The 26,390-nt window shown below is 38.9% G+C and overlaps 1 long non-coding RNA gene across 1 annotated transcript; it reads left to right on the top strand.

Annotated features, from left to right (window-relative positions):
* Window positions 1–1,789: 1,789 nt before the first annotated feature.
* LOC121973554 lies at window positions 1,790–2,424 on the top strand. The gene is made up of 3 exons (XR_006109655.1): window positions 1,790–1,818; window positions 1,951–2,014; window positions 2,346–2,424. It is a non-coding gene; the product is annotated as an uncharacterized LOC121973554 (long non-coding RNA).
* Window positions 2,425–26,390: the final 23,966 nt, after the last annotated feature.

Raw genomic sequence — 26,390 nt, 5'->3', positions numbered from 1 at the left:
ATCCCTTTGACCCACTTGAACTTTTCCTCCTTATGCCAAGTATCCAGTCAATCCTTTTGACCTACCTGGTCTTTCCAACTCGTGCCAAGTATCCGGTCAATGCCTTTGACCTACTTGAACTTTCCAACACCAGATGTCCGATCAGCCTTGATCCATCTAGATTTTCTCGTGCCTGGCTTCACTCACCAGGACTTTCCCAACTGTCTGGCTTCACTCACCAGGACTTTTACCTGGCTTCACTCACCAGGATTTCCTTCTGCCTAGCTTCACTCACTAGGACTTTCACTTGGCTTCACTCACCAGGATTTCCTTCTGCCTAGCTTCACTCACTAGGACTTTCACCTGGCTTCACTCACCAGGATTTTCTTCTGCCTAGCTTCACTCACTAGGACTTTCACTTAGCTTCACTCACCAGGATTTCCTTCTGCCTAGCTTCACTCACTAGGACTTTCACTTGGCTTCACTCACCAGGATTTCTTTCTGCCTAGCTTCACTTACTAGGTCTTTCTTTCTGCCTAACTTCCCAGTTAGGACTTTCACCTGGCTTCACTCACCAGGATTTTCCAGTCAAGTATCCAGTCAACCTTGACCTACTTGACTCTCCTTCTCAATCTCACCACATGAACAATTGCACATGCAATCTTCATGTCTTGTCTACATGTATTGTCAAATATCGAAAGCCAAACATCAAGACTCGAGCTTGACTCAATTCAAGCTCAGTCAACTAGGTCAACCTTGACCTAGGGATATTGCACCAACATGCTTTAGTTAAATCGTGAGCTTAAATAAATTTCTCTCTTTAATTTTAGTACAATCTGTAACTACCAGCATTAATAACATCCCAACACTAACTGGTTCGAATTTTGCTGAATGGAAAGAATACGCAATCATAGTCTTAGGCAGCATGGACTTAGACTATGCATTAATAACATCCCGTCTTATTGGAATTGCACATCCGGTCTTCATCCATCGAGAATCACACATCCTGAATTGTTGGAATCGCACATCCGAGCTTCACTAATCGGGAATCGAATATCCCAAAACTTGTACACTCGGTAAATGCATTAGATCACGATAGCACCTAACTTAACTCATTTGTCATCCATCAAAACTTGAGCTAGACCATTAGTGCAAATTGCACCAACAGGGCCTACTTGCCCCACCACAGGTTGACCCGTCTAACAGTTCTATTCCTGTACTAATTATCAACCTAACTCCACTTCAACATGATGTCAGGTCTCATCAAGTATTTCAATCCTTCACTCTTGGTAAATAGATTAAAACACACAATGTCTAACTTTAATTATTTGTCATATATCAAAATCTGAGTTTGATTATTAATACTAACTATACCAACACCATATTTACATCCAATTCATGTCTTAACTTAGTGTTCCCATAGACGATACTAATTTGATCTTGCTCGCAAACATCGACAAGTGAATCATAGGTGAGTGGCTCTATCGCCAACTTGATTGTCAATCGCCGATTAACAACGAGGATGATGACGTGCCGAGAACCTAGATAAAGGTAAACAAAAAGAAAAGAGTTAGAATGATGGTCAGGGAGTGCTTCTACCTCAAATCCCTCTTCTTCCCTTTTGCTAAATGATAAGTGTGTCTCCCGTGAAGTGGCCAAGTGAGGGATTTGAGGTAGGAGCACGATCCTCAATCTCCCGAGATCAGATGGAGCCGATATCTGAAAATCTCAATCTCTCTGTCCGGTGAGGAGATTGAATAGGACTACATGGTGTTTAAAGGAACAAAGCTCCCTCTGCAGCTGAAGAAGAGGCCCAAGATCATGCAGCAACATCTTGATGTAAGTTTCCTATAAAAACATGCTTGTTTTCCTAAATTTGGTTTGATTTCTCGCACTTGACTTAGGATTGATCACTTTTCTGCTCTTTACCATTGATACGCGCCTTCTCTTATGCTTGATTTGCCTCTGCAGTATTGTTTCCCTGGTTTATGGCTATCCAAGATAACTCCTCGATCCTACAAAGCCAATGAATAAGGTTGGTTTTATTTATCCTCGATTCTGCAAGGGTTAGAGATCGTTGATGAGGGTTTTAGTTCTAGAAACTAGTAAGAGCTTAGTTAAATGATTTTAGATTCGCCATTTATTTATTAAGAATCATTTCAGATAACTCAGAGACTCTTTGACGAGATGACTAATCAAAATGCTAAGAAATCAGCACCAAGTAAATTGTTCAGGATTTCATTGTGATTTCTTCAATGATATGTTTTCAATTTTTAGTTTCTATTTTTTAATGAAATGAGAATTGAATTATTTATAGAAAATATTGACTTTCATGCATATAAATGAGCACATGTTTTCAATTGCAGACATGTGTTCTTATAGTCCGTATACATTGTGAAGGTTGTAAGGATAGGTCAGGAAGAAGGTGCAGAAGGTTCAAGGTAAGTTGTGGGGTTCAGTTGTATTTTATTTGTTGTTTAATGTTGAGTTTAATTCAATTCCTTTTGTTTAGTCCCACATTCCTAAGCTAAGAAGTTTGGAAGTCCTTATATATGGAACCTTTCCATGTTAGCTTAGCAAAGTTAAGGGGACCTATACACATAGGCGGGCCAAGCCCAAATCAGGTGGTTTCGGGGGGTTCGAGCCGAAAATCTATAAATCTAGCGCGACGCACGCTATCATCGCGTGCAGGGGGGTGCAAATCTCCAGCTTGTGGGCCTCACGTTTGCGGGCGGCCTGCACCTGTTTAGTTCTGTCCGCATGAGGAAGCGAAGCAGCGCACCCGCGTGTGAGGAAGCAGAAGCGACACACGCTTTACTTCTTGCACTGCTTCAAGTGTATAAATACAGCAAAGCATTCTGCCCTCTTCTTCCCTCTCTAGTGCGTGCTTCTTCTTCTTTTCCCTTTGTTCTGAGGCTTGGTTCTGCGCGATCTGAGATTGAGTCCGAGTGCGCAGTTCGTCTTGGAGTGCACATACGAACGACGCGAGTGGTTGTCGGATCTTGGGAGAATTTTGTCGGAGAGTCTCTGCACCGTGGGCGGCAATAAATTCTCTAAAGAAAGTCAGCACGCCGACGCTTCAACTAGAGATACCAATTACTCAACCTTACTCTTTCATTTATCTGATTATTGCATGCTTGCTACTATTTTGGTGCAATTATATTACTAAGTTACTGCTGTAGTTCAAACAACAATTTTAGAGAAATTATTGTAAGCATCAGTAAACATGATGAATGATAGGATAACGGGGTCTGATGAGGCTAGTGCCAGACCCGAGAAATTCTTCGGGTAAAACTTTAGACATTGGCAACAACAGATGAAATTTTGGCTTACTACGCTAGGACTATTCTCTGTTATAGAAACATATCCTCCTTCACCTAATGAAGAGGAACCTGCCTATAGTGCTGCCTTACAGAGGTTTAAGTAAAGGGATTATCTCTGCCATGGGAGGATCCTGTCTGCCCTCTCAGACGCACTATTTGATGTGTATTGTTCAATGGCTTCGGCTAAAGAACTATGGAAATCTTTTGATAAAAAATACAATTCCGAAGATTCTGGTTTAGAAAAGTACACTGTGGCAAAATTCCTAAACTTCAAAATGGTTGAAGGCAAATCTGTGGTTGAGCAGACACATGAATTCCAAATTCAAATTCATGGTCTTGCTGAAGGAGATATGCCATTACCCGAAAAATTTCAGGTCTTATCTATCATCGAAAAATTGTCTCTGAGTTGGGAAGATTTTGGCATGACTCTTAAACATAGAAGAGGTAAAATCTCTCTATAAGATTTGATGATTGCCTTAAATATCGAAGAAGAACATCGGAAGCAACATAAAGATGATGATAAAAGAATGCCCATGGATTTTATTCCAAAGGCAAACGTAGTAGTCTCATCCAACAAGAAAAAATTCAAAAATCAAAAAATGAAGAACAAGATAAAACCCAAACCAAAGATTCAAAAGAAAAATGGAACTAAGTCGTGCTGGGCATGTGGACAAATTGGACATTATGCCAAATTCTGCCCCAAGAAGAAGAACCAGAGCAATATGTCCAACACCAAGGCACAAGCAAATGTTGTGGCTGCTAGTGACGGCACCAGCGATAGGTTTGTTACCTTCAAACCCGAACTAAATTTGATCTATCAACCCAATGAATGGTTAGTTGATACAGGTGTTAATGTACACTGTTGTGCTGATCGCTCTGCCTTCCTTACTTATCAGGTAATTGAAGGCACTTCCGTGACCATGGGGAACCATTCTGTAGCCAGGGTGTTTGGGATAGGACAAGTTGACCTGAAGTTCACCTCTGGAAAAGTCCTATCACTGCATGAGGTGCATCATGTTCCAGCGGTCCGTTGGAATCTGATTAGCGAGTCAAAGTTAGTCCGTGCTGGTTATGAGTTGAACTTTAAATGTAATAAAGTTGTAATATTACATTTAGGAACCTTTATTGGAAAAGGTTACCTTAATGAAGGTTTATTTAAACTCAATGTAGAAAATACTACCTTAAAATAAAACTACTGATATTGGTTATTCATATAACATTGCGTCTTATGATATATGGCATGACAGATTAGTACATGTCAATTTTAATACCGTGAAAAGGATGATGAACCTAGACATGATTCCTAAGCATGCTATAAATGATAAGAAAAAAATGTGAAGTTTGTGTGCAATATAAACAAACCCGAAAACCCTTCAAATCAGTTGAGAGAAATTCTGATATTTTAGAATTGATCCATACTGACTGTTGTGAGTTTAACGGTGTAATAATGAGAGATCATAAAAGGTATTTCATCACCTTCATTGATGATCACTCTTGTTATTATTATGTTTATTTGCTGAAAACCAAGGATGAAGCTTTAGATAAATTTATGGTTTTTAAATCTGAAGCTGAGAATCAAACAAATAAATCTGTTAAGAGGTTAAGGTCTGATAGGGGTGGAGAGTTTACCTCGAACCTGTTTTAAAATTTTTTTCAAGATACAGGTATAATTCATGAGGTAACTGCTCCATATAGTCCTCAATCCAACAGTATAGCAGAACGGAAAAATCTAACCTTTGAAGATATAATTAATTCCATGTTAGGCAGTTCTGGGTTACCCAACTTCATGTGGGGGGAAGCTCTATACATTGCATGTCATGTGTTAAATAGAGTCCCCATGAGGTCTAGGGATAAAAGCCCATATAAGCTTTGGAAAGGCCAGAGGATAAGTTTGAAATACCTTAAAGTGTGGGGGTGCCTTGCAAAGGTACTAGTACCTGAACACAGAAGGAAAAAACTTGGTCCAAAGACCGTAGATGGTATCTTCTTGGGTTATGCTCAAAATAGTATTACATATAGGTTTCTGATTATTAAATCTGAAATTTCTGGAATAGATGCAAATACTATTGTAGAACTTCGTGATGCTATATTTTTTGAGGACATATTTCCTATGAAGATGAGAACACCTCAGTCTATATCTAGTATTCCTACTAGAGATATGCCTGCTTCCGTAGAGGCCCCATTATCCGTAGAAGGTACACCTTCCTCAAGTCACTCTAGACTAGATGAATCTAGTGAACATACAGAACTGAGAAGGAGCAAGAGGCAACGTGTGTCTACGGATTTAGGCCAGAATTTTATCACCTATAATATAGAAGGTGACCCTGTGACATATAGAGATGCTATGGCTTCTCCTGAAGCTAAACACTAAAAAGAGGCCATTAAAAGTGAAATGGACTCTATTATCTCTAATGCCACTTGGGAGTTGGTAGATTTATCTCCTGGGTGTAACACTATAGGATGTAAATGGGTGTTTAAGAGAAAACTAAAACTTGATGGGTCAGTAGATAAATTCAAAGCCCGCCTAGTTGCTAAGGGATTCAAACAGAAAGAAAGGATTGACTATTTTGACACTTATTCTCCTGTTACCAGAATTACTACAATCCGAATGTTAATAGCATTGGCATCCATATATCATCTTGAGGTCCATCAAATGGATGTCAAAACGGCATTCCTTAATGGAGATCTTGAAGAAGAGATATATATGGACCAGCCTGAGGGACATGTAGTTTCTGAAAATGAGAATAAAGTCTGTAGGTTAGTCAAATCCCTTTATGGTTTGAAGCAAGCCCCAAAGCAGTGACACGAAAAATTTGATAGAGCTATGCTATCGTTTGGCTTTGAAATGAATGACTCTGATAAATGTGTGTATGCTAAAATGAAAGGTGATAATTGTATTATCTTATGTTTATATGTAGATGATATTCTACTTTTGGTTCTAACCTTTCTATTATTAATGAGACTAAGACTCTCTTAAGTGGTAAGTTTGATATGAAGGATATGGGTTGTGCTGATATGATTTTAGGGTTGAAGTTGACTCGATCAACTAATGAAATAGCAATTTCTTAGTCACTCTATGTTGAGAGAGTATTAGAGAAATATGGCTATAGCCAAGTTAAATCTGTTGTCACACCTTATGATCCTTCAAAAACTCTCCACAAGAATAAGAGTGGTGTGGCAGTGTCTCAATTAAGATACTCACAAATAATAGGTAGTCTAATATATTTAGCAAATTGTTCTAGACATGATATTTCTTTTGCTATATCGAAATTAAGCAGGTTTACTAGCTGTCCGGACAGAACGCATTGGGATGCATTAGACAAAGTACTCAGATACCTAAAAGGTACTATATCCTTGGGCTTGTGGTATGGGAGATTCCTTGCAGTCCTGGAGGGATATAGTGATGCTAGTTGGACAGATGACACTCCTGAACATAAAGGCGTTACTGGTTATGTCTTTACACTTGGAGGCTGTATAGTTGCTTGGAGGTCTGTTAAACAGACGATTATAACCCGTTCTACATCTGAGGTAGAATTGTGTGCTTTGGATACCACAGTAACTGAAGTTGATTTACTTAAGGGTCTTCTTTCTGAAATTCCCTTGATGATAAAGCCAATACCTTCTATTTCAATACATTGTGATAATCAAACAACAATAGCTCAAATTAAAAGCTCCAAGTATAACCAAAAACAGAAGAGACATGTACGAATAAGATTAAAGTTTATTCGTGAGTTAGTGTCTCTTGGAGTGGTGTCATTGGACTTTGTAAGTTCAAAGGATAATATTGCTGATCCACTCACTAAAGGACTTGATTCTGAGAAAATCAATAGATCCAGTAAGGGAATGGGACTGAGGCCTATCCTGGTTTCATCTATAGCGGCAACCCAACCTATCTGATTGGAGATCCCAAGAAGTAGGTTCAATGTGGTATAAACAAGCTATAAGGGTGAATCGTAAGCATCAAATTGATTGAGATGTAATCTCATAGTCTCTTCCCTGGATAGATGCTTGACTGCTAGTAAGGATGAGCTTAGAAGCTCTTAATGAGTTCAAGGTCTTAATGACAGGATGATCGCAGTACATCCTTGGAGAACTCACCTATGTAAGTGTAACTGTGGGGCCACAGTGTAGGGGGTCTAGGCAACTCTCCTTAGCACTTATGAAACAAGATTCGGTGGCATGGCCGTAATGCACCAACCCAGAAGGATTCAACCGTCACCCGTGATGAGTTGTTACCAATTGATTTTCACATTTAAAAGGTTGAAGATCAAGACTGAGTTCTCTTCAAACCTATGTGAATAAGATTGATGTACTTAGGTGAAAATTCAAACCGGAAGGTATTTTCACTAAAAGCTCATTGCAACCAAGCCTCAGAACATTTCTTTGTTTTCGACCAAAATAATTTGAATTAGTGGGGGATTGTTGAGTTTTAATTCAATTCCTTTTGTTTGGTCCCACATTGCTAAGCTCAGAAGCTTAGAAGTCCTTATATATGGAACCCTTCCATGCTAGCTTAGCAAATTTAAGGGGACCTATACGCATGCGCGGGCCAAGTTCAAATCAGGTGGTTTCGGGGGGTTCGAGCCGGAAATCCATAAACTGGGCGCGACGCACGCGATCATCGCGCGCAAGGGGGGTGCAAATCCCCAGCTCGTGGGCCTCGCGTTTGCGGGCGGCATGGTTTGTTTTTGCCAGTCTGGTTTGGCAACCTGATTTATTTTTGTTGGTCCGGTTTGGTTCTGTCCTTCAAGTGTATAAATACACTTCCTCTATTCCTTGTTCAATACACCAAAGCATTTTGCTCTCTTCTTCCCTCTCTAGTGCGTGCTTCTTCTTCTTTTCCCTTTGTTCTGAGGCTTGGTTCTGCGCGATCTGAGGTTTAGTCCGAGTGCGCAGTTCGTCTTGGAGTGCACCTACGAACGATGCGAGTGGTTGTTGGATCTTGGGAGAATTTTGCCGGAGAACCTCTGCACCGTGGGTGACAATAAATTTTCTAAAGAAAGTCGGCACGCCGGCACTTCAACCGGAGATACTAATTACTCAACCTTACTCTTTCATTTATCTGATTATTGCATGCTTGCTACTGTTTTGGTGCAATTATATTACTGAGTTACACCTGTAGTTCAAACAACATTTAATCCATTTAATTGGTTCATTGTTTGATTGGGTTCATGTGGTACATGGAAGCAATAAATAACATATTGTTGTAGGAGCTTTGTTGATTCTTTGAAAATGTGAACTCAATTTTACTCAATTTTACTCTGCTTCAATTATGTTTCATATATTGTTATTTACTTGAGTTATGCTTGTATTGTAGAGTGGTAGATCGTTGTATCTCAGAGAAGGAAAATGTTTGTCTGACAAACTCTATATCTGAAATGCATAAATTTGGAGCAATCTATAATATCAAATGGTTCTCATACTTTGGCACATGAATCCAATGATTTGGGTAAAAAAGTTAAAAAGAAGAAAGGAACAAAAAGAGGAAGGCACTTTGATAGAGATTCTCGAGCTACTACTCCAGAGGTTTGTTGATTGATTCTCTTTGTAGTTTGATATATGTGCTTGATCATTTTCCATTAAATTTCCAATAGTGAGTTTAAACTTAAATTCTGTTCCTATTGGTTGTTCTATATCAACTATTTTCGATTGACATAGTTTTTCTTTTACATCCAGCCAAATGAGAGAAGCCAACTATTAACTAACTAGGCCTAACCTTTGCTCCAAAATTCTTAAATTGAAATTAATTGTGGTTCATTCATCTAAGTTTATAGATCTCCTTCATCAGTCTGCAAGTGATCATGTAGTACTAAACTAGCATCTGACACTGTCCACTACTCGTGATCCATATCTTTGTTTTGATAATCCATCCATCATATGACAATCCGTTTTCTTTCGCACAAAGCTCAACAATAATTTCATAACAGATCAGATTAAGGAAAACATCTACATAAGTTCAAAGTCAGCAAATTAGATCTTTCCCACTAGCATCTGTTGAACATAAATCTCTTTATATAATCTGCTAAAATTTGTAAATCTATCATCAACAAATTAGTGATACTTATAAGTGGTATTGCCTAGAAAAAGGTCATGTAACCTCATTGCCAATTACTACAACTAATTACAACTAGGTAATTTTTTTTGGAGAACAAATCAATATAAGATTTGGGGCGGGTTCTTCCCCATCACCTTTAAGTTTTTCTTTATGTTGTTTCTGCCGTGTCCAAAATTTACTAGTTTCTTATGCACACTTAGAGACTATTTGTGATTCGTATCCTCTTGTTTGTTCCTTTACTGAAATATGAACTTAATGGATGGTGAAGAATGGAAGGAACATGTATTAAATGTATAATAGATATTTTAATTTTAGACAATTCATTCTTTCGAGAAAATGATCATACTAAGAGATGAATTATGTGGATGTTTCTCATAGTGATTTAATACAATGCTATTGTGTTTTAATCCTAATATCATGGGCAATATGAGTTGGATTTTCATTTCCATTTCCATAATTTAAGTAACCATGATTTTCTCTATTTCATTTCTTGTACCAGTGCTGCAGGAACCTCAAGCATGTCGAGAAGCAATTCTCCACCAAATTCGCTGGCCCCTAGCACCTTCAGCTCAACAACAACCAATACACAAATTGAGCTTTGTAGGGTTTTTATTTTTATATAGACTTAACATGAATCTAAAGTTTGGAATTATGTCTATATATTTTTTGTTTGAATTATATAACACATTTCTAGTTCAATAGCAAGGAGATTGATCAGTTGTACTTTCATTCTATTTTAATTGGTGTTATTTATAAGAGTTTAATTAAGCAATTTATGATGTAAATATAATAGACAACAGTTTTATAAATAGAAAAAAATAATATTTTTTTATGTGTTACAGAAGCATTGTCTTTATAAAAAATATGACAATACTTTTTATACATTGTAAAAATATTGTCTTTAAGAAAAAGACAAATCTTTTTAGACATTGTCTTTTATATACTTTTAACAACAATATTTTTAAAAACACTTTACAATCACATTGACAATGTATAAAAAAAAGTTATCTTTCAGCTTTTCTCTTGTAATGTGTAATGAACTAATTATTAAATTAACTAGTCATGAAGATTAAAAAAAAAGCGCAAACGTAACAATTCATTTTTTTTATAATTTTTTTTTTGGTTAACACCCACGCAGCCATCGTTCACTCTTCGCCCGCCGCCAAAATGGCAACGGCAGCGGCAGGTCATGACAAGGACGCGATTTCACCTGTTGACGGCGGCAGATCACTACACATTCAAAATGTTGCACGGTGACAGCAGAAGCCGGTAATGGTAGAACACAATGGAGCAACTCCGTCGGCGATTCCTACGGCCTCAAATAGGTGTGCATTGAGGCATAGCGATTCTTTGACCGAATTTTGGCAACAAAATTGCATCGCAGAGGCATTTTTATGCATTCTACAATAGAGATGTTCATAATAAATTGCAATCGCATGCAATCATTTGATTCTTTTTCAAGAACGAACAGAATTTTCGAAGTGCACATTATCATTTGAAAGCATCATAACTCGAACATGGACTTGAAATTATCATTTCGAAGTTAACAATATCATTAAAAAAAAATGCACAGTGATCATAACTCGAACATGCATTTCAAAAATGCTTTGATACCATTGTTAATAAAAATGAATGAAACACAAAACCTAAAAACACTTAGAGTGATTCACAGCTAATGGTGGAGTCATGTTCAAGGCTACCCGGGCTATAGCTCAGGGCCCAATGATAGTAAAAAAAGGTGAAATCTTATATTTACCATAAGAGAAAGAAATGTTGGAATTTTTGGTGGAACTAGGATGAGGAAACAAGAATGTAGGAGAGACTTTGCAACAAAGAATGAGGATGAGAGAAAAATTCTATGAAAAGAAATGTTTACTACCTGCTTCATCATCATACAAGGTCTCTATTTATCCACTTAGATTCATACTTCTACATTCTTCTACAAGTACGTCACATCATTAAACATAAGATAATTATATTTTATTCTTTTATATAGTAATGACATTTGTCATAAAGAGTTTCATTGAACTTAGTAGGATAATTGAACTTTGCTTAGTTGATGAAAAGTCACATGAAGTCAAATTGATTTTGACAACTCCCTTGCATGGTTGATGAAGTCAAGTTGTTCTTAGCATTGTTCTTGCATTTGAAGAAGTCAATTTATCTTTGAAATAAGTTTATATGTCAACATCTGCCCCCCTTAAACTTTTCCTCCTTGGACTCCCAGCAAATTCCTTAGGTATTGGAAGGCTTCTACTTTTAGAGGCTTTATAAATATATCAGCTGCTACTTGATCGCTTGACTTCACATGGAGCAATTCTATTTCTTTTGACTTAACATACTCCCTTATGAAATGAAAGCGAATATCGATTTGCTTTGATATTTTATGATGAACTGGGTTTTTGGCTAAAACAATTGCTGATTTGTTATCCACATAGCTCTTGGTTGTAGCTTTTTGTTGCAATCTAAGGTCCTAGAGTAATCTCCTTAGCCAAATAGCATGATAAACACAAGAGGCTATAACAATATATTCAGCTTCACAAGTTGATAGAGCAACAATTGATTGTGTCTTTGAAGACCAAGTGAATGCAATATTACCAATATAAAACACATATCTAGTAGTGCCCTTGCGATCATCATAACATTCAGCCCAATCGCTGTCACTGAAACAAAAAAAACTTAATATCTTTCATTAATGAATAAAGAAACTCATAATCAATTGTCCCTTTGATATATCTAAGAATTCTCTTAGCTGCATATAAGTGAGAAATTTTTAGAGTTTCCATGTACCTACTTACCAAACCAACTCCAAATAATATATCAGGTCTTGTACGTGTCAAATACCTTAGGCAACTCACAAGACTCTTGTAATAAGTTAGATTCACAAGTTTTCCTTCTCCATCTTTAGTCATTCTAATGTCATATTCAACTGGCGTATCCATAGCATAACAATCTTCCATTGAGAATTTCTTCAAAATCTCTTTAGCATATTTTTCTTGTGATACAAAGATTCTCTCTTCTCTTTGTTGTACTTCAATGGCAAGTAAGTATCTCATCAATTCTAGATCTATCATCTTAAACTCCTTCTCCATTGATTGCTTGAATTCTCTAATCATGGAGATATTATTACCTGTAAATATTAAATTATCCACATAAAGACATACTAGTATAATATGTCCATATGAGTTCTTCATATGGACACTTTGTGAAGCCTTCTTTTATAAAGTGCTCATCAATTCTTGAGTTCCAAGCTCTAAGGGCTTGCTTGAGTCCGTAAAGAGATTTTTTAAAAAAATTTGTATACCTTTTCTTCTTACCCTTTGATGATAAAATCAGGTGGTCACTCAATATAAACCTCTTCTTCAAGGTTTCCATTTAAGAATGTAGATTTTACGTTCATCTGATATATCTTCCATCTTCTTTGAGCTGTAAGAGAGATGAGTAGCCTTACTGTTTCAAGCCGGGTACTAGTACTAAGACTTCTTCATAGTCAATCTCATACTTTTGCTTGTATCCTTTAGAAACCAACCTTGCTTTATGCCTTTCAACTTCTCCTTTTACATTTGTCTTTGTTTTGAACACCCATTTGACTCCAATAGCTTTGTGTCGTTGCGGAAGTGAAGTGAGCTCCCATGTATTGTTTTTTTTTATAGTATGAATCTCTTCTTCCATTGCTTTTCTCCACTTTGTATCCTTGGATGCTTCTTCATAAGTTATAGGATCATATCCTGCAAATAGGCACAACTTATTAAGATCAAAGTCAATATCAATCACTTGCCTGGAGTCATATATATCTTGGATGCTCTTCATCTTTTTCACAATTGGACGGTTTGGATCATCACTTTTTGACTAAGTGTTAACTTGTTGGATGATGATACTTCTTCACTCTCTTCTTGCTTGTCTTTCTTGTCTTTATAATCTTCTTCAAATGAGTCATGTCATCATTATTGTTGTTGTTTCAATTTCATGATTGTTTTCATCAAATTCCACATCTCTTGATACCACAAGCTTTTGAGTTTTGGGATTGTACAATTTGTACCCACTAGCATTCTCGCAATAGCCTAAGAGGATACACTTTTGACTTTTATCTTCAAGTTTTGTCCGCTTCTCTTCTTGTACTTTTGCATATGTTACACTCCTAAAAATATGAAGATGATCCACCTTTGGTTTGTGTAAACTCCAAGCTTCCTCTAGAGTGATGTCTCCAATTCTTTTAGTAAGAAACCTGTTTAATAAATATGCAACACAAGTAACAGTATCTTCCCAAAATTCTTTTGGGATATTTTTCTCTTTCAACATACATTGAATTATTTTAGAATAGTTCAATTTTTTCTTTCCGAAACACTATTTTGTTGGGATGTTTGAGGCATTGTGAGTTGATGAAGATTACTATTTTTTTTGCAAAAATTTTTAAACTCTAACGAGGTGCACTCACCTCCTTGATCAGTTTGTAGACATTTTATCTGATATCCACTTTATTTTTCAACTAATTTTAAATTACTTAAATTTAGTGAAAACTTATTTCTTCTCTTTCAGCATATATATCCAAGTTTTCCCACTATAATCATCAGTAAAAGTCAAAAAATAACTATTTCCTCAAAAAGAGATAAGTTTGATAGGTCCACAAAGATCGAAGTGCACAAGCTCAAGTTGTGAAGATGCTCGCCTCTGATTGTACTTTTTGAATGGCTTACTTTGCTGCTTTCCAACAATACATATTTCACATAGATGGTTGAAACTTTCAATCTTTGGCAATCCAAATACCATGTTATTTTTTGAAAGTAGCTTTAATGCTTCAAAGTTTAGATGCACATATCAAAGATGTCAAAGAGTGGAACTATCCATAGTGCTTGCCTTGAAGCAATTCTCTTCATTAATGGTTAACTTCAGTGGGAACATTCTATTTTTGCTCATTGTGACATGAGCAATAAGATTATTACTTTTATAATGAATACTAAGAGTCAAGTCTTTCATTTGTATATCATATCCTTTCTCCAATAATTGACCAATGCTCAAATGATTAATTTTTATACCAGAAACATAATAAACATTTAAGATCAATACCTTCTTTCTATTTTGCAATTCAGACAAAATGTCACCTTTTCCTTTAATTGGCCTTTGTGATAGATCTCCATAGGTGATATTACCTATTGGCCTCTCATCAAACTTTGTGAACAACTCCTTTCTCCCACATATGTAGTTTGATGCTCCTGTGTATAGGAACCATGTAATAGGTTGGACAGATTCTGGCCCATCGCATGCCATCAACAATATTGGTCCTTCATTGTCTACCTCCTTATTGACAAGGTCCATTTGTTCTTCTCCATTGTTAGTGTTATACCAACATTCATTATAGTGATGACCATACTTCTTGCAAATACAACATTGATATTTTGTTTTATCATACCTCCATCTAGTGTTTCTACCACGTCCACGGCCTTGACCTCGGCTTCCACCACAGCCTTTCCCATGTTCATGTTCTTTATTTCCATCATTCTGATTTTGAGTGTGCCAATTGGAGTTAGAAGTACGACCACCTCTTCCTCTCTATGTAGAAGCCCTTCCTCGTTGAGGACTTCCTCTTGATGATTCATTCTGCCTGAATGATACTTTGGTTTGGAGTGCTTGCTCCAAAGTCCTTCCTTCACTTGTCTTCAATATTCTTTGTTCATATTATTGAAGGGATCCCATAAGCTCTTCCATAGCCATCACCTTTAAATATTTTGTTTCCTTGATCGCTATAACTATGACATCAAACTTTAAGTCTAAAGACCTTAAGATCTTTTCAACAACTCGAACATCTTTTAGCTCCTCGCCATTTCTTCTCATTTGATGAATAATAGAGATAACTCGAGAGAAATAATCAGAAATTGTTTCTGAAGCCTTTGGTTGTAGTGCTTCAAATTGAGCTCGTAGGGCTTGTAGGCGAATCTTTTTACTTTATCTACTCCATCATATGCTGTCTTCAATATCTCCCAAGTCTCTTGTGACGTTATTGTTGGTTGCTACTCGGAAAACCTAATGGTTCCCCTGTATAAAAATTTTGTACAAGTCCTGAACCTTTCCTACCTACCATGTATTCTTTTAAATTAAACTTGAATCGCAAGCGGAACTTAACACTATTGATTCTAAGTTTAACTTATATGTTCTTATAGGTTTAGACTTGGATCGCTTGCGAAACTTAACACTTTTGATCCAAATCAACCCAGGTTTCAAAGTCGATTAAATATTTATTTCTAAAATTAGCTTCCAGTACTGCATGGTGAGACACTAGGCCTTCTTGGGTATGTGATCATCTACCACCGACTAAACAAAGCCTTTTAAAGAAATTCAATATTTAATCTCCCTACAGAAACCCTAAGTTTAACCACTAAGAACAATCGAATTACAAGATTGAAAAAGAAAAGAAACACATGTCGAAACATAAATTCGAAACCTTAGGCTTTGTTAACTAACTCATTTAATTAGAATCATATGCCTCCTGTATTTGGTATTCATACAAAGAAATCTAGTATGATGCGGAAAAGAATTACTAGTTATACCTTTCTTTGTAAGCAACGACCTCTAGATCTTCTATCCTATTCCTCTTCTTATCTCGGACATTGTGTGGGCAACGATCTACCAAGACGAGAACCACCAAGCCTTCTTCCACCAAACAAGTTTCAACCACCAACCAAAAAAAACTCCAACGGATACAAGAGCAAAGCCTCCTTTCTCTCCTTCTTCTCCAAGCTAGAACCGGCCACCAAAACAAACTCCTAGAGGTTGATGAGGTTCGGCCACCAACAAGAGAAGAAGAGAAGAGAGGAAGAGAATATGGTCGACCACACCAAGGAAGAGAGGGAAGAAAAATAGAATAGAAATATGTCTCATGAAGGCACCCCTACCATTTCTTTTATATCCTTGGCCATGGTAAATAAGGAAATTTAATTATAATTAAAACCTCCTTATTTACCTTGTCTTTGATTAATAAGGAAAAATTAATTAAATTTTCCTTTTAATCCCTCTTGTGGCCGACCCCTTCAAGAGCTCTAAATAAGGCAAGTTTCGAACACAAAATTAAAACTTCTTCCTTATTTGTTTCCGAAAATTTTTAAAATAAAAATTTCTCTTTTAAATCCCTTCATGGTTAGTTATAAAAGGAAATTTTATAATTAAAAAACTCTCCTTTAAACATGTGGATGATTTACTAAAAAGTAAAGTTTTCGCCAAAATTAAAATCTCCCTTTTAACTACAAATAAGGAAGAATATCAAACCCTTCTCTTAATCTTTTGTAGAAAGCTATAAAAGAAAAGATTTAAATTTTTAACTCTCTTTTAAAATCATGTCTTCCACATAAGGAAAAAATTTAAATAAATAAAATCCTTTTTATTATGATGTGGCCGGCCACCTTAGCTTGGACTCCAAGCTATGGCCGGCCCCATCTAGCCATGGTTTGGTCGGCCCTAGCTTGGGCTCCAAGCTAGCTTGGCCGGCCACCTTGAGGTGGGTAAGAAAGTGGGTAAAGGTGGGTATAATACTTTATAAATAAGAGGCTACGATAGAGACCGAGAGGAGAAATTGGTTTTGGTCTCCCGATGAAATTAAGCTTCCCGTGTTCGCCCCGAACACCCAACTTAATTTCATCAATAATAATTCATACCACTAAAGAATTATTATTGAAGTACCGCACCAATCCCAAATTATATTTTGGGCTCTTTCTTATCATGAGTATGTTAGTCTCTCTGTGTTTAAAATATCGAATGTTCATTAATTAAATGAGTCACTGACAATTCACTTAATTAATATCTAGCTTCAAGAGTAGTACCACTCAACTTTATAGTCATGTCGGACTAAGTCCACCTGTAGGGTTTACATGGCAATCCTTATGAGATCCTCTTGGGGACATTATCAAGCTAGATTATTAGGACACAGTTTCTTTCTATAATCAACAACACACACTATAAGTAATATCATTTCCCAACTTATTGGGCCTTTTGATTTATCGAACTAAATCTCACCCATTAATAAATTAAAGAAATAAATATTAAATATATGTGCTTGTCATTATATTAGGATTAAGAGCACACACTTCCATAATAACCGAGGTCTTGTTCTTTTATTTAGTCAGTATAAAAAGAACTATCTCAAATGATCCTACTCAATACACTCTAAGTATACTACTGTAATTATATAGTTAAGATAAATTAATACCTAATTACACTACGACTGTTCTGATGGTTTGTTCCTTTCCATCTCGGTCATGAGCTATTGTTTATAATTTATAAGGAACTGATAGCATGATCTTCTGTGTGTGACATCACACACCATGTTATCTACAATATAAATTAATTGAACAACTACACTTAGCATATAAATGTAGACATTTGATCAATGTGATTCTTTATTTCAAAAATAAATATTTACAAAAAACTAGGTTTTTAGTATACACTCTAACAGTTATTGTTAGAGCAATTAACTCAAAAGCGGCTTCATCTACACCTTGATAGATAGTGAATAAAGCCTTCTTCTCTCTTTTCTTCATCGCCTTAAGAGCTTGCTCATTCCCTTCGCTTGTTTCGGCTATAGCATAGCGGGTCTCCACAAGGTCCCATACATCAAGGGAACCTAATAGAGCCTCCATTTGTATACTCCACATTCTATAGTTGTCTTTGGTTAACTTTGGCACTTGAAGGGAGCTCACCGAAGACATTGGTGTATATGGCTCTGATGCCAGATTTGTTGGAATTTTTGGTGCAACTAAGATGAGGAAACAAGAATGTAGGAGAGACTTTGTAACAAAGTATGAGGATAAGAGAAAAACTCTATGAAGAGAAATATTTACTACATGCTTCATCATCATACAAGGTCCCTATTTATACACTTAGATTCATACTTCTACATTCTTCTACAATTACATCACATCATTAAATATAAGACAATTAGATTTTGTTCGACTCTTGTCATAAAGAGTTTCATTGAACTTAGTAGGATAATTGAACTTTGCTTAGTTGACAAAAAGTCACATGAAGTCAAGTTGTTCTTATCATTGTTCTTGCATTCGAAGAAGTCAATTTATCTTTAAAATAAGTTTATATGCCAACAAGAAAGAAAATGCAAGAGGAGGAGGGAGTAGCCCGGGTGACAGTGTCGATGTAGCCCACGACCAAGGTAGATCACTGGGTTAGCTCTGCCAATGTTCACAGCAGGTCTTGTTCTTCATTTTTATTATCGGAAGAATTACTATGAGATTGAACCCTTCTTAGTTCACAGCAACCTCCTTGCAGTTGTAGTGATTCTCTTCTCATCCACATCCTCACTTGATGCATGCATATATCATGCATTCAAATAGTTTGAGTTGTACTACGTGCAGTAACAATGGTTGTAGTAATTGAACATCACACTAGTGCAATACTATTAACATCAAGAAGTGCACTAAAGGGGGGGGGGGGGTGCGGAAATAACGCTCATGTTTTTTCTTCATTATTTCTAGCAAAGTGCTAGTAGTAACGAAACATAAAAGAACTTAAAGAAATGACAAATGATACAAAGATTTTACTTGATTTGTACCCCTAGTGTGCTAATCCAAGGTCTATGTATTTAGCATGAGTCCACTATATTCTTCTCTTTTTCAGACACTTTTTGAAAAACCACTTACACTTTACTAAGGTACAAGCACAAATAATTAATTAAAGATTAAAGCTTTAATAAAGAAATAAACTCATGTTTATGGTCTAAAGCCCTCAATGTCGCAACACTCCTCATGATACTTCCCAGATCACACAAACACAACTTAAAAGACTTCTTGAGCATTATAATGAATAGTGATACGGTGCATAAAGGTGGGGTCCGATAAGGCCAGGCAGTCAGAAGTCAAGGGAACATGGTATTCAGAAGTTAAAGAGACGTGACAGTCAGAAGTCAAGGGGACGTGATAGCCAGGAGTAAAGGGGACGTAGCAGTTAGTAGTTAGGGGAAAGGAGTTAGGCTGCTTGATGTCATCAGTCGCATAATTCCCGGTCGGGTATTGATAGGTTAGGAGTCAGATCAGAGACATGAGACGTGGCTTGGAGTAAGGCCTAATCTTACCCGACTAGTCTGGTTTCCTCAACCTGATATGCATAGATAGGCCTGGTACTTTCAGCAAGACAACTCCCGATTATCCCTTCAATACTCCAAGTGTGAAAGATGAGATCCTCGTCGCAGCTCGTCTTTCTCATCAAGACTCGGGCCAGGTGCCACACCATAACAGTCAACCCGAATGGCTCGTAGCTAAACCCGGGCGAGACAGAAGGCACTAAGCGACAACAGGATCAGGGAATCGTAACCGCCTGTCAAGGAATAATCGTCATATGTAGGAAAATATTCCAATAGGCTGCTATCATCTGTGAATAGAACCTTCTCTCAATCCATAAGAGGGCGGCACATGTCCTCCATCACTTGACAGGCCTTGACACCAAACATTCTCTGACATTGGTCAGACTCCAGAGGTATGCATGGTCATATAAAAAGGGAGGTCCTCTCCCTTGAGCAGGTACGCGAACACTAACACTTATCTTCTACAGTTCTTTTTCCTTCGTACATTATTTCTCTGGGGAAAAGTACCTGATTTAAGCGTCGAAGGGCATGTGCCGGGGACTTTTTCCCTGGTGTTTTGGTCTCTAACGTTCCATGTACTTGTTTGAGTGTGCGCAGAGCCTAAGTACCGCCGGTTAGGTCATCGCCCTATTTTAGTTCCACGTGGGGGTATGTTTTCCGGTGTACATATGTCAAGTGTCTCTGAGTCGCCTCTCCGTCAACACCGACGACACTTCAGCTGACCTTCGTCGGACTTAGATTTTGGACAGGATCAATTTGGCGCCGTCTGTGAGAACTTCCTTCTTCTGTTCTTGAGCATAAAGATGGAGGAGACCGGAAGAATCAACGTCGCCATGACAACAGGGGAGTACGAACTGTTCAAGGAGGACAAGAGGCGAGCGGCTTCTGAAAAATAAACCACTGTTTCACACCCACACAAGATGCCCATAGTTTCCAAAGACCCGATTCGTGTCTCGGATAGGGGATCTAAAAGAAAACAACCTGAGAATTTCTCTCAAGTCTTCTATTGGGATCCCTGCCCAGCCTATTATAATAAGAAAGAGCAACAGCAGGCCTCTATAGCCGAGAGTTCCCCGCCTAGAGACTCAAAGAAGTGGAAGGCCATAGTCCTCTGGGAGGAGCCCAGGGAGTTTCTTGAGGAGCAGGTGCCCTTCTCTCTAAGGGTGCTCGAGGAGAAGTTATTGAAAGGGTACAAGCCCCTAGCTATTGGGGAGTATGATGGTAGCAAGGACCTAGAGAATCACCTCTGAAAATTTTAGAATGTTGCACTACTGCACCAATACAGCAACGCCATTAAGTGCTGAGTGTTCTTAAACACTCTGTCCGGCTTAGCACAGAAATGGTTCGATAGATTGTCGAATGGATCCATCACCTATTTCCAAGACTTCAAGATCACTTTCCTGCGTCATTTCACTAGTAGCAGGAAGTATCAGAAGACAGACCATTGTCTCTTTGCCCTCAAGCAAGGGTCCGCTGAGCCCTTGAGAAGCTATATCAAATGCTTCAATCAGGTAGCCAGGACGTCTTGTCCTCTATCTCAGAGATATTGATGAGCCCCTTCTCTCATGGTCTGGTGGAGGGGGTGTTCTTCCGGGCTCTCATCCAGGAGCCCATACGGAACTTTGATGAGATGATGGGAAGGGCAGCCAACTATATCAACGTAGAAGAGGCCCAGGCGGCTCGGCGGAAGGTGGACAAGGTGCCTGCTCCTGCCAACAAGCCAGAGAAAAGGCCACCCCAACCTCCAGCTCAGCCTTTTCACCGCTCCAAGGATGCTCGACCAGGATTCCTGCCCGGTCAGGACTACAGGATGGCTCAACGGGTAGAAGCTGTCCAAACCTCAAGACTCGGTCAGTGGGGGCCTCATTATTGCACTTACCATAGGTCTCACACCCATGCCACGACAGATTGCGTCCAGTTCGCTCACGATTCTTAGCACGTAGCTGAACTGGGTCTGTCTTCACCTGATACCGCGCCTAAGCTTCAGAGGTTGCTGGCTAGCCAGCCTATTGCAACAAGTCAGTCAGGTAAATCCCTGCCCAAAAATACAGGTCAGGGAAGCCAGCAGCCAGGCCGAGGCAAGGAGTCGGGGGAATCCCCGGAGGAGGAGAATAGGGGAAATACTGTTATCCAAGAGATCGACATGATCTTCGAAGGACCCACGAATGGAGATTCCACTAGGGCTCGGAAATCTCAAAAACGCCGCTTAGAGATACATGCTTGGAGCTCCCGCACGATGATGCCCTAATAATCAAAGTCATCATAGTCAACAGTCGTATGTCCCGAGTTTTCATTGAAACCGGAAGCTTTGTCAACGTGCTATTTAAGAATGTGTTTGAGGGCAAGCAAATCGATGCTAGTGAGCTCTAGACCGTAGCCACTTCATTGTACGGGTTCACCGGCAATGAGGTAAGTCCAATGGGCCAAATCAAGTTAGCCATATCTCTAAGTAGTGAGTCCCTAGTGAGGATACAGAGAAGTACTTTCATTGTGGTGGATTCACCATCCTCTTATTACGTCATCTTGGGAAGACAGACATTGCACGAGCTCCAGGCGGCAATCTCCACCTTCTATCAGAAGATTAAATTCCCGGTGGGAGTCCAGGTTGGGGAAGTCAGAGGCGAGCAACTGGTTTCTTACAGGTGTTATATTGACATGGTGAAAGTAGAGTCCCGGAAGGCTCAAAGAACCCAGGATGGCGGAATTCACGTCATCCAAGACGAGCTTCTACTTACAGCAGAGGAACTTATCCCTCGGGAGGAGGTCTAGCTCTATCCAGAGCATCCGGAGAGCATCACTGCATATCAGGCGATCTACCGATTGAGATTAAGATAGATCTGGTCAAATGTCTGACATGCAATAGGGGCATCTTCTCCTGGTCCCCTGATGAGCTACCGGGAGTCAAGCCTGAGGTAGTTGAGCACAAGCTACACCTCCTGCTTGATTCCTGGCCGGTCAAGCAGAAGAAGCGGAACTTCTCGGTCGAACAAAATAAGATCATCCGAGCTAAAGTGGACCAGCTCTTGAAAAGCAGTAGTTCCCATCCTAGCTCTCTAACGTGGCCCTTGTGTCCAAGCCTAATAATAAGTGGAAAGTCTGCTTGATTCCTTCGGACGCACCGAGCTCGTCGGCTCCCTTCCTATGACATCCTTCTCGCTAGCTGCATCTTCCGCTCGACTTCCTGCACTCCTAAGCTCTTGCACACTTAGACACAGGGATTAAAATCAAACATGACCTAACCTAACTTAGTTGATCACATCAAAACAACCATAGGGTCCAACAGAAGTGTTAGATAAACAACCCATCTAGCTTTAGCCTATTTGTCATACATCCAAATTAGACTGTTAGTGCAACTTGCACCAACACAAATAAGTTTTCAAGAGTACATATCTCAAGGTCCTTAGAGATGTAGTAAGCATCTACCAAGGCTGACCACTCTTGAGTTCTCGGAAAAGAGTTAAGTGCGTACCTTAAGGAGTCACGATTTGTTACCTTTTCTCCAAGGTTGTTGAGTTGGGTGATTAGGTCTTTGATCCTTGCATGGAGTTGGGCTACCTTCTCTCCCTTGTTCATCCGAAGGTTCGTCAGTTAGCTTCGGAGGATGTCTCGCTTTACCGATTTGGCTTCCGAAGTACCTTCATGGAGCTCTAGAAATTTCTCCAAGAGATCTTTGGCAGAGTCATAACTTTCGATCCGGCTGACCTCTTGGGGCGAAAGAACTCTAAGCAGATGGAACTCTACTTTTCCATTAGCCATGGAGTTAGCTTGCTCCTTTTTCATCCATGTGTACTCTTTTTTCTCGGCTCTGTGCTGATCCGTATGTGCTAAAAAACTGTATTTTATAATTAAAAGAATTTCGAAGTCGATTTTGAAAAATACCTCTATGCACTTCTTCCATGTTGCAAAGTCTCCTTCAAATTTCGATGGGTAGATGCTGGATCCAGCCTTTTTTTTTGTTTTGAATGGCGGTTAGTCCTTCTGAAGCAAGCTTGACTCTAATACCTCTTTATAGAACCCATGCGGCCGGCAAGAGAGGGTGAATTACCCTTTAAAAATAAAATAGAACCTTCTCGATCTTTTGAAATAATAAGATATTTGTATACAAAGAATTTATACACTAAAAAAAAATAAAGAGGCTACCGATTTTACTTGGTTACAACCGGGAATGTTATTAATCTAAGACTTTGAAGCACTAAACAAATTCTCCTTTCATTGTAGGCGGAGAAACCTCTTACTAGCATTGGAAGCACACAAAGTAGTATAACACTTAAAGAAACTTATGTACAAGCAATTCTAACCTACTGGGATCAAGGTTGTATTTATAGTCCTAATCGGGATGCCTGGAAGGGTTCCAGGTGCTTGGATATGGATAAAATTTTATCTAGGTCGCAACGGATCGTGACACGTTGAGTTTTGATAAACTTTCTATTTTGGGCACCCAGACCGTTGCGATTCAACCCCCGCTGGGCAAGGCACCCCGGGGGTGCCCAGGTGATCCGAGCGCCTGACTAGGTCTGGGCGTCTGGACCTAAGTCAACTTCTCAGTTGACTTTTTGGTTTGGACTCTTGCTCCGGTTCCGTTCGCTTAGATGATTTTGGCCATCCGGAATAGGCTCACCCGAACCCATTTTTCGGCTTCTCATCCCTCGGAAAGCAGCACACTTGCTTCTCGTCTGCCAGCGTACTCTTCCGCAGCGCCTTGTCCCTCGGACACACCGAGCCCGTCGACTCTCTCTCGTGACATCCTTCTCACTAGCTGTGTCTTTCGCTCGATTTTCTGTGCTCCTAAGTTCCTACACACTCAGACACAGGACATCAAAACATAATAGAACCTAACTCTAATTCAGTTGACCACATCAAAATTACCTCGAGGTACTAACAGGGAAGGCTTGTGATACGGTGATAAAGATGAACCCCCTTAAAAGTGGGTCAAAATCGTGAAGACTGGCTAACGTGAAATTCAAAGTCAAACGGTCAAAGTCGTAGGGTTGGGTGGACTATGAAATTGCGAACTGTGGGTGGCCGAACAAGCCTCTAGAGCCGGTCAAACATGAAAGGCCGATCGGACCATCTGAAGAGTCACCCTCTGTAACTTGCAGCCGAGATACAAAGCTAAATATTAAGTTACCCGGCCCCCGCCCTGGCCGATTGGACCTTAGGTCTGATCGGGAGTAATATGCCTCTCCGACAAGGGTAAGGCCGAGTGAAGAGCAGGCCGATAGCTACATTCAATATGCCCAAGTTGGTGACGTTTTGGCCGAACGACCGCCGGTCGGCTTATAGTAGGACCCATATACATATCCTACTATACTCTTTTGGAAGTTTGTACCGCCGACAACAGAGAATGTCTAGCAAGCAAATAATACTTTAGAAGCTTCTAGCCTGTCATATCAGAGATTTGCACGTGCACTTAAGAAAATGTGTTAGGGATATTTTTTGGCTTGTCAAGGAGATTTGCATGTTTGCTTTGGAAAACATGCATATACTTTGGGATGCGTGCATAGACGCTGCAGTGGCATTATAAAAGGGGATCTCCATCCACGAATGGAGGTTTGAGATGTTTCATATTTGAACACGCGCATTGCTACAGTCTTTTTACTATTTTTCTTCTCCTCATATGAGGATCATTGACTTGAGCAACGCCGATGACCCATTCCCTAACCCGTCACTAACACTCCTGATTTTGCAAAACAACTTAGAGTCTTCTTCTAGTCAACACTAGAGTCATACTTCTAACTAGCTATCTTCTCGGCTTTCGGATAGGATCAATAACTATAAATTAAAAAATTACTTTGATATTGTTTTAGTAAAATCATCACCCTCTTAGAACTAATTTCATCAAAACACTACCATGCTAATTCCTTAAAAGCATCATCAACCTGATGTTGATTTCATCTAAGCATCATCATCTACATGGCTGAAAGGTTGATAGACTTAGACTAAAGATCGAGCTAACTGTATTTTCTCCTTTCAACTCTAAGAATTTGAGAAAAATGGAAATTAAAGAGCCTGAGAAATCAAGGAAGAGCCTAATATTGGGCACAAGCTAAGCCTTTTTAGTTACTCAGACGAACCTTCTATAGGATAAAATGCGCTAAAGGGGAGAATAACACTCATGTTTTTTCTTCGTTATTTCTATGAAAATATTAGTATCAGCGGAATATAAAATAACTTAGAAGAAAACTACATGAAAGTTTTACTTGGTTCACACTCTCAGTGTGCTATATGTCTACATCCAATGCCTAGGTATGCGGCGTAAGTCTACTTTATTGTTCTTCTTTCTGGACACTTTCCTAATGCAGAAAAATCATTTACACTTTAGTATGGTAGAAGCACAAGTAATAAAATAAAGAACAAACAAATTCATGCTTTCTGGTCGATGCTCTGAATGTCACAATATTCCTCTCGGTGCTTCCCGGATCACATGAGCAGAACTTTGAGGACTTGTTGACCATGAGAATAAATAGCTATGAGTGTGGATTGATTGAGTCTTTGCATTCGAGTCTTCCTTTATAGGACTTTAATCCTCTCTTTTAGTTGACTGATAAAGATTTGATCATGCCAAGTCAACACTTGATTTCTTCATTTTTTGATCAACTGATTACCTAAGTTTGATCGACCCACAATGTCCTCCAAGTTCTTATCCATGTTCATAATCAGATCAGATAAAATCCCCGTGCGATCTGCTTTTTCAATCAATTGATCATCTAATTTGGTCAACTGATTCTCCAATTTCCTTTTGTATACAGATCACATTGTGCCCAATCCGCTAATCAAATCTGGTTCGGTCGACTAATCCATAATATCGATTAGTCGATACTATTCTTTCCTTCAAGGTTGGACTGTACTTGTATCTTGTCGATCTTGTCTCTAAGATATGGGTCAACTGAACCTCTTTGTTTGATGAGGGAGGCGGGGTGGATCCTTTGGACCGCCTGTGTTGGTCCTCTTGAAT

This window comes from Zingiber officinale, chromosome 4A, assembly GCF_018446385.1.
Source record: "Zingiber officinale cultivar Zhangliang chromosome 4A, Zo_v1.1, whole genome shotgun sequence".
NCBI lineage: Eukaryota > Viridiplantae > Streptophyta > Magnoliopsida > Zingiberales > Zingiberaceae > Zingiber > Zingiber officinale.
This window is presented reverse-complemented; position numbering and strand designations above follow the sequence as displayed.